Genomic DNA, 10000 nt, shown 5'->3' with positions numbered 1-10000 from the left:
CAACAAGGGCCAACGCGAGCCGATGGTGGTCGAGGCAACCGCCCGCACCAGCTCGAGGCATGTGCCCACACCAAGGCCCGGCATGTATCGATGGTGTTCGACGTAGGGGCCATCTTCTGCTGATGGTGGTCGAGGCAAGAGCCCGCACCAAGGGCCAGCGAGTGCCCATGGTGCTCGAGGCAACCGCCCGCACCAGGGCCCAGCGTGTGCCGATGGTGCTCGAGGCAACCGCCCGCACCAAGGGCCGGCTTGTGCCGATGGTGGTCGAGGCAACCGCCCGCACCAAGGGCCGGCTTGTGCCGATGGTGGTCGAGGCAAGCGCCCGCACCAGGGCCCAGCGTGTGCCGATGGTGGTCGAGGCAAGCACCCGCACCAAGGCCGAGCGTGTGCCGATGGTGGTCGAGGCAAGCGCCCGCACCAGGGCCCAGCGTGTGCCGATGGTGGTCGAGGCAAGCGCCCCCACCAAGGCCGAGCGTGTGCCGATGGTGGTCGAGGCAACCGGCCGCACCAAGGGCCGGCGTGTGCCGATGGTGTTCGAGGCAACCGCCCGCACCAGGGCCCAGCGTGTGCCGATGGTGGTCGAGCCAAGAGCCCGCACCAAGGGCCGGCTTGTGCCGATGGTGTTCGGGGCAACCGCCCGCACCAGGGCCCTGCGTGTGCCGATGGTGCTGGGGGCAACCGCCCGCACCAGGGCCCAGCGTGTGCCGATGGTGCTGGGGGCAACCGCCCGCACCAGGGCCCAACGTGTGCCGATGGTGGTCGAGGGAACCGCCCGCACCAGGGCCCAGCGTGTGCCGATGGTGATCGAGGCAACCGCCCGCACCAGGGCCCAGCGTGTGCCGATGGTGCTCGAGGCAACCTGCCGTACCAGGGCCCAGCGTGTGCCGATGGTGGTCGAGGCAACCTGCCGCACCAGGGCCCAGCGTGTGCCGATGGTGGTCGAGGCAAGCGCCCGCACCAGGGCCCAGCGTGTGCCGATGGTGGTCGAGCCAAGAGCCCGCACCAAGGGCCGGCTTGTGCCGATGGTGTTCGGGGCAACCGCCCGCACCAGGGCCCTGCGTGTGCCGATGGTGCTGGGGGCAAGCGCCCGCACCAGGGCCCAGCGTGTGCCGATGGTGCTGGGGGCAACCGCCCGCACCAGGGCCCAACGTGTGCCGATGGTGGTCGAGGGAACCGCCCGCACCAGGGCCCAGCGTGTGCCGATGGTGCTGGGGGCAACCGCCCGCCCCAGGGCCCAGCGTGTGCCGATGCTGGTCGGGGCAAGCGCCCGCACCAGGGCCCAGCGTGTGCCGATGGTGGTCGGGGCAACCGGCCGCACCAGGGCCCAGGGTCTGCCGATGGTGCTCGAGGCAACCGCCCGCACCAAGGCTCAGCATGTGCCGATTGTGATCGAGGCAACAACCCACACCAGGGCCCAGCTTGTGCCCATGGCGGTCGAGGCAAGTGCCCGTACCGAAGGGCAGCCTATGCCGATGATGGTCGATGCATGCGCCATCACCATGCGTCATCATGTGCCATTGATGGTCGAGGCCTTGGCCGAAGTTCGATTTTGAGCCACGGTGCACATGCCTGGCTCCAGCATGTACTGGTGCCGCATTTTTTTCACTCGGGACAGCATCGCCGGAGCATCGCCGGAGCATCGCCGGAGCACCGCCGGAGAACCTGACCGGCGGCATTTGGGTTCCGGCGATTGGGAGGGGGGCCGGGGGGGTGTGCGCACATGATGTGCGATGGGTGCTGGTACTTGGCCTTGTGTTGGCCCCCTATCCCTCATCAAACCTCTGAGAATTCACACCCCCTTAAAGAGCATTTGAGATTTTACAGGTTTGCTACCAGTAGCCGTTAAAGTGTCTGAAATTGGGACACTTTTTTCAAACGGTCACAAAATCTTCTCCACTTCGAGTTTTTAGCTGAATTTTTTTGTGCATGCCAACAAAAATAGAAGGATCACGCCTACAAAATTTGGGGCCAAAAATCCTTATAAAAAAATTTTAAAAAATCCCGAACCGCAAAAAGTTTCGAAAATCGTGAAAAATAGAAAACGAGTCATCTTCCAACGAAACTTCACGTGAAGGCTTAGGGGACCGTTGTATGAATTTACAAGCCATAAAAATGGCATTGGCACGGCAGAAATTTGAAGATTTGCCTAAACCCACCAGGGCCCAGCGTGTGCCGATGGTGCTCGAGGCAACCGCCCGCACCAGGGCCCAGCGTGTGCCGATGGTGCTCGAGGCACCCGCCCGCACCAGAGGCAACCTGCCGCACCAGGGCCCAGCGTGTGCCGTTGGTGGTCGAGGCAACCGCCCGCACCAGGGCCCAGCGTGTGCCGATGGTGCTCGAGGCAACCGCCCGCACCAGGGCCCAGCGTGTGCCGATGGTGGTCGAGGCAACCGCCCGCACCAGGGCCCAGCGTGTGCCGATGGTGCACCAGGGCCCAGCGTGTGCCGATGGTGCTCGAGGCAACCGACCGCACCAGCGCCCAGCGTGTGCCGATGGTGCTCGAGGCAACCGCCCGCACCAGGGCCCAGCGTGTGCCGATGGTGCTCGAGGCAACCTGTCGCACCAGGGCCCAGCGTGTGCCGATGGTGATCGAGGCAACCGCCCGCACCAGGGCCCAGCGTGTGCCGATGGTGCTCGAAGCAACCGACCGCACCAGGGCCCAGCGTGTGCCGATGGTGCTCGAGGCAAGCTGCCGCACCAGGGCCCAGCGTGTGCCAATGGTGCTCGAGGCAACCTGCCGCACCAGGGCCCAGCGTGTGGTCGAGGCAAGCGCCCGCACCAGGGCCCAGCGTGTGGTCGAGGCAAGCGCCCGCACCAGGGCCCAGCGTGTGCCGATGGTGCTCGAGGCAACCGACCGCACGAGGGCCCAGCGTGTGCCGATGGTGGTCGAGGCAAGCGCCCGCACCAGGGCCCAGCGTGTGCCGATGGGGGTCGAGGCAAGCGCCCGCACCAGGGCCCAGCGTGTGCCGATGGTGCTCGAGGCAACCTGCCGCACCAGGGCCCAGCGTGTGCCGATGGTGGTCGAGGCAACCTGCCGCACCAGGGCCGAGCGTGTGCCGATGGTGGTCGAGGCAACCTGCCGCACCAGGGCCCAGCGTGTGCCGATGGTGGTCGAGGTAAGCGCCCGCACCAGGGCCCAGCGTGTGCCGATGGTGGTCGAGGCAACCTGCCGCACCAGGGCCCAGCGTGTGCCGATGGTGGTCGAGGCAACCGCCCGCACCAGGGCCCAGCGTGTGTCGATGGTGGTCGAGGCAAGCGCCCGCACCAGGGCCCAGCGTGTGCCGATGGTGATCGAGGCAACCGCCCGCACCAGGGCCCAGCGTGTGCCGATGGTGGTCGAGGCAACCTGCCGTACCAGGGCCCAGCGTGTGCCGATGGTGGTCGAGGCAACCTGCCGCACCAGGGCCCAGCGTGTGCCGATGGTGGTCGAGGCAAGCGCCCGCACCAGGGCCCAGCGTGTGCCGATGGTGGTCGAGGCAAGCGCCCGCACCAGGGCCCAACGTGTGCCGATGGTGGTGGGGGCAACCGCCCGCACCAGGGCCCAACGTGTGCCGATGGTGATCGAGGCTACCGCCCACACCAGGGCCCAGCGTGTGCCGATGGTGCTCGAGGCAACCGCCCGCACCAGGGCCCAGCGTGTGCCGATGGTGCTCGAGGCAACCGCCCGCACGAGTGCCCAGCGTGTGCCGATGGTGGTCGAGGCAAGCGCCCGCACCAGGGCCCAGCGTGTGCCGATGGTGCTCGAGGCTACCGCCCGCACCAGGGCCCAGCGTGTGCCGATGGTGCTCGAGGCAACCGGCCGCACGAGTGCCCAGCGTGTGCCGATGGTGGTCGAGGCAAGCGCCCGCACCAGGGCCCTGGGGTGTGCCGATGGTGCTCGAGGCACCCGCCCGTACCAGGGCCCAGCGTATGCCGATGGTGCTCGAGGCAAGCGCCCGCACCAGGGCCCAGCGTGTGCCGATGGTGCTCGAGGCAACCGCCCGCACCAGGGCCCAGCGTGTGCCGATGGTGGTCGAGGCAAGCGCCCGCACCAGGGCCCAGCGTGTGCCGATGGTGCTCGAGGCAACCTGCCGCACCAGGGCCCAGCGTGTGCCGATGGTGGTCGAGGCAACCGCCCGCACCAGGGCCCAGCGTGTGCCGATGGTGGTCGAGGCAACCGCCCGCACCAGGGCCCAGCGTGTGCCGATGGTGCTCGAGGCAACCGCCCGCACCAGGGCCCAGCGTGTGCCGATGGTGGTCGAGGCAACCGACCGCACCAGCGCCCAGCGTGTGCCGATGGTGGTCGAGGCAACCGCCCGCACCAGGGCCGAGCGTGTGCCGATGGTGCTCGAGGCAACCTGTCGCACCAGGGCCCAGCGTGTGCCGATGGTGATCGAGGCAACCGCCCGCACCAGGGCCCAGCGTGTGCCGATGCTGCTCGAGGCAACCGACCGCACCAGGGCCCAGCGTGTGCCGATGGTGGTCGAGGCAAGCGCCCGCACCAGGGCCCAACGTGTGCCGATGGTGGTCGAGGCAAGCGCCCGTGTCACGCCCTGGGCGGGCGCGCCAGGCACATCAGCCAGACCAGCAGGCGAGCCAGCAGCTAAGGCCTGCAGACCAGGCGTGCTGGCGGGTATCAGTGCGCAAAGCCTATCAAACGAGCTCCAAACGCCCGCCCATCTTGCAGGCCAACTCATGAGACCAAGGCCTGGCATTTGGGCTGCCCGCACCACATCCAGAAGGGCCCGAGGTGCTGGATACGCAAGGGAAGCTTCTGGAACCAGGCAGGATCAGCATCAGCATCCTGGCAGATTTGGTTGACCCTGAAAATCAGGAACCAGCATCTTGATTAAATGTAATCCCATGATTGTAGCCTTTATTTTAGGGATTTGCCATTAAGTTGTAGCTGGAGCCTCAACTATAAATAGAGGGCTGCTCCACCCTCATTTGTACACCATCAAACACTTCTGTTTCAGTGAATACAAGAGCATTTCCAGAATTCTGTTTTCCTGTCCTGTTTCTCTTTAACTTGCGTAATCAGCCCTTCCCTTTGTTCTAGTGCCCGCACGCTTGTGTTTTAGGCTGACTTAGGCATCAAGGACGAGATTCCAAGCCTAAGGCCGCACGGATTCTGAGTCTAAGGTCGGAGCCCGTGACAGTTGGTATCAGAGCAAGTTCGATTCTGCGTGTTTGTGTTGTGCAGGTTAGATCGTGATTGAGGAGATGGCATCCCAAAGCGACGTTGCTAGCCAACAACCAGAGGCCCAGGAGCATGGGCGAGGAAGAGGCAAGAAAGCTGGTTCTAGAGATATCTGGTCTACCATGGACGGTAGGCTGGCCAAGGTGGAGGTGACCATAGGCGACATGGGGGAGAAGCTGGAGGAAGTAGAAACTCACATTGCATCGCTAGACTCCATGGGGGAGGAGATCCAAAGTGAGCTAGCAGCTGCTCTCAACAATGGCCTGGATGAGATCACCCGAAAGAATGAATCCTTGGAGGCGGAAGTTCTGACTTTGCGAGATGGCATAGAGGCCATGCGCCATGGCATGGAGGCCATGCGCCAGCAGATGGAGGAGCTTACCAGTGAGCTCGTTACTTGCAAGACTGCCATTGGGAATGGCATGTTTGCTGGAGTGTCCAGATCCAGATTGGATGTCCCCAAGCCTAAGGAGTTTAAGGGGACTAGGGCGGCCAAAGAAGTAGACAACTACCTTTGGGGTATGGAGCAGTACTTCCAGGCCATGGGCATGCAAGACGAGGCGATAAAGGTAAGCACCGCTGCTATGTATCTCACTGATGTAGCCTTATTGTGGTGGAGGCGCAGGTGTGATGATGTCAGGCGTGGGAACGCCAAGATTGGAACCTGGGCAGAGTTCCAAAAAGAGTTCAGAGAACAATTTTACCCGGAGTATGCCGATGATGAGGCACGGGCAAAGTTGCGCAGGTTGAGCCAGCAAGGGAACATAAGAGAGTATGTTCAAAAATTCTCTGAACTGATGCTACAGATCTCGGATCTAGGCGAGAAGGACGCATTCTTTGCTTTCATGGATGGGCTGAAGCCGTGGGTGAAGCATGAGCTACAAAGGAGGGGAGTTCATGACTTGGCTAAAGCCATGACCACTGCCGAGGCGTTGATAGAGTTCAAGCCTCTGAACAAGTTCGAGTCTACCAAGCCCAAGGGTAAGGGCAGGGACGATAGGGACCGGAAGAAGCAGTCCAATGGGAAGGACCGTGACCGGGAGTCCAAGGATGGAGACCGAGACCGTTCAACCAAGGATGGCGAGAGGAAGCCATCAGCAGGCAAGTGGAAAGCAAAGGGGGACCGAGAACCACTAGCATGCTACCTATGTGGAGGGAGCCACATAGCGCGCAATTGCCCGCAGAAGGGCAAGCTGGCTGCTGTAGACAGGGAGTCTGACGAGGAGCCAGAGTCAGGGGCAGCAAAGCTTGGGTCGTTGGTGCTCAATGCTGTCCAGAGTAAGGGGAGCCGCAAGCCAAAGGGCTTGATGTTTGCGGATCTGATGGTTGCGGGTCAGAAGGTGAGCGCACTGGTGGACACAGGTGCCTCACATCTTTTTATTTCAGGTGATGGAGCCCGGAAGCTCGGACTAAAGGTGCAGAAAGGGACTGGTACCATTAAGACGGTGAACTCCAAGGAAGTTCCAGCCATTGGAGTAGCACGGGGAGTGGAGTTGCAGCTTGGAGATTGGAAAGGCAAGGAGACCATTGAGGTAATACCCCTTGACGACTATGAGTTTGTGATTGGGTTGGATTTCCTTGTTCGGATTAACGCCCTCCTTGTGCCTTTTGCCGATTGTGTTTGCATCTTGGATGCACGGTGCCAATGCCTAGTACCATTGAGAAGAGGGTCTGGAGTTGGGTCACGGGTGGTGTCAGCCATCCAATTTGCCAAGGCGGTAAGCAGACAAGAAGACACCTTCTTGGCAGCCCTGAAATATGATGAGCCAAGGGAGAAGGAGACCGAGTCACCCTTGGAGGTGCTAAAGGTGCTGAAGACCTTTAGTGATGTGATGCCCGCAAAGCTGCCTAGCAAGCTACCACCTAAGAGGGAGGTGGACCACAAGATCGAGCTGGTGTCCGAGGCCAAGCCACCAGCCAGAGCCCCTTACCGAATGTCTCCACCAGAGTTGGAGGAGTTGAGGAAGCAGCTCAAGGAGTTAGTTGATGCTGGCTTCATCAGGCCATCGAAAGCACCCTATGGTGCACCGGTTCTATTCCAGCGCAAGCATGATGGGTCGTTGCGGCTGTGCATAGACTACCGGGCTTTGAACAAGCTGACCATTAAGAACAAGTACCCCATCCCACTCATTGCGGACTTGTTCGATCAACTTGGGAGCGCAAGGTGGTTCACCAAGCTGGATTTGAGGTCAGGCTATTATCAAGTTAGGATCGCGGAGGGAGATGAGCAAAAGACAGCATGTGTCACGCGGTATGGTTCGTATGAGTTCTTGGTGATGCCTTTCGGACTCACGAATGCCCCAGCAACATTCTGCACCCTTATGAACAAGGTACTTCAGTCATTCCTTGATCGGTTTGTTGTGGTTTATTTGGATGACACAGACTTTGGGAGAGCATGTAGACCACTTGAGACAGGTGTTCGAGGTGTTGCGGGCGCACAAGCTGTTTGTCAAGAGGGAGAAGTGCTCATTCGCCCAGCAGGAGATCCCATTCCTGGGCCACATAGTGGGAGGTGGCAGGATACGCATGGATGAAGGCAAGATAGACGCCATCCTGGAGTGGCAACCACCAGCCAAGGTCACTGAGTTGAGATCGTTCCTTGGGCTGGTTAACTACTACAGGCGCTTCATCAAGGGTCACTCAGCAATAGCCACGCCATTGACTGACTTGCTCAAGAAAGGGAGAGCATGGGAGTGGAGCGCAGGGTGCCAGGAAGCCTTTGACAGGTTGAAGCGGGCTGTGACCGAGGAGCCAGTCTTGGCCTTGCCAGACCATGCCAAGCCGTATGAGGTGCATACGGATGCATCAGACTTTGCCATAGGGGGCGTGCTGATGCAAGAGGGACGTCCAGTCGCGTTTGAAAGCAGGAAGCTGAACGAGACTGAACGCAAGTACACGGTCCAAGAGAAGGAGATGACTGCAGTGGTGCACTGCTTGCGCACTTGGTGCCATTACCTGTTGGGGTCGAGGTTCGTGGTGAGAACGGACAATGTGGCGACCAGCTACTTCCAGACGCAGAAGAAGCTGTCCCCCAAGCAGGCGAGATGGCAAGATTTTCTTGCAGAATTTGATTTCCAGATGGAGTACAAGCCAGGACGGGCGAACCTAGTGGCAGACGCCCTGAGCAGGAAGGCTAACCTTGCTGCCATTAGCCAACCAGAGGGGTCACTGGTGCCGCGCATCAAGGAGGGACTTGCGCATGATCCTACAGCCAAGGCTCTGATGGAGTACGCCCAGCAAGGTAAGACTAGGCGGTTTTGGTTGCAGGATGGGTTGCTGTACACCAGGGGCAGTAGACTGTTTGTGCCGCAGCACGGGAAGCTCCGCAAGGAAGTTTTGCAAGAGTGTCATGATTCAAGGTGGGCTGGACACCCAGGAGTGAGCCGCACCTTGGCGCTGATCGAGGACCGGTACTACTGGCCGCACATGAGGGACGATGTGGAGGCCTATGTGAAGACTTGTCTTGTGTGCCAACAGGACAAGGTGGAGCTCAAGAAACCAGGGGGTCTCTTGGAGCCATTGCCAGTGCCAGAGCGACCATGGGAGAGTGTTTCTCTGGACTTTATAGTCGGTCTACCCAAGACAGAGGGGTTTGGAAGCATCATGGTAGTGGTGGACAGGTTTTCCAAATATGGAATCTTCATTCCAGCAACCAAGGAGTGCCCAGCCGAGGAAGCAGCTCGATTGTTCCTGAAGAACATGGTGAAGTACTGGGGAGTGCCGAGGACCATTGTTAGTGATCGGGACGGGCGTTTCACGGGCAGGTTCTGGACTGAGTTGTTCAAGCTGTTGGGGTCAGACTTGAACTTTTCCACCAGCATGCATCCGCAGACCGATGGGCAGACAGAACGTGTGAATGGACTACTGGAGGTTTACCTCAGGCACTATGTGAGTGCCACACAAAGGGACTGGCCAAAGCTACTGGATATTGCGCAGTTTTCCTACAACTTGCAAAGGAGCGAGGCAACGAACCAGAGCCCATTTGAGGTTGTGACAGGGCAACAACCACTAACACCCGGTTCGATTGCTGCAGGTTATACAGGGCCGAATCCAGCAGCATACAAGTTTGCCAAGGCATGGCAGGAGCAAGCTGACTTGGCCAGAGTTTGTCTACACAAGGCGGCCAAGAGGTCGAAGAAGTGGGCAGACCAGAAGAGGCGGGATGTGCAGTTCCAGGTTGGAGACTTGGTGTTGGTGAAGCTGCATCCCATTGTGCGCCACAGGGGGCTGCACAAAGGCCTAGTCCGGAGGTATGAGGGACCTTTCCGAGTAGTCAAGAGAGTAGGCAAGGTTGCCTACAAGCTGGATATGCCACCCAAGCCGAGGGTACACCCGGTGTTCCATGTGAGCATGCTCAAGCCGTTCCATGAGGATGAGGGAGATCCAGGACGGGCAGAGTCAAAGCGTGCACCGTTGGGAGCAAGGGCCTCATATGAGAAGGAGGTCCACAGCATTATGGCTGACCGGGAAGTGAGACGGAAGAACTATCAACCAAGACATGAGTACTTGGTGCGCTGGAAGGGACTTCCAGACAGTGAGGCGAGCTGGGAACCAGCAGAGGACTTATGGCAGTTCGGGGACCAGATCAGGCAGTACCATGCAGAAGACGCAACGAGGGCGTTGCGCAATCAGGTGGGGGAGAATGTCACGCCCTGGGCGGGTGCGCCAGGCACATCAGCCAGACCAGCAGGCGAGCCAGCAGCTAAGGCCCGCAGACCAGGCGTGCTGGCGGGTATCAGTGCGCAAAGCCTATCAAACGAGCTCCAAACGCCCGCCCATCTTGCAGGCCAACTCATGAGACCAAGGCCTGGCATTTGGGCT

This window comes from Durio zibethinus, unplaced genomic scaffold (genome assembly GCF_047325235.1).
Source record: "Durio zibethinus cultivar Kanyao isolate XHJ-2024 unplaced genomic scaffold, ASM4732523v1 HiC_scaffold_400, whole genome shotgun sequence".
NCBI lineage: Eukaryota > Viridiplantae > Streptophyta > Magnoliopsida > Malvales > Malvaceae > Durio > Durio zibethinus.
The sequence above is the reverse complement of the archived record's forward strand: the minus strand, read 5'-3'. Positions refer to the sequence as shown.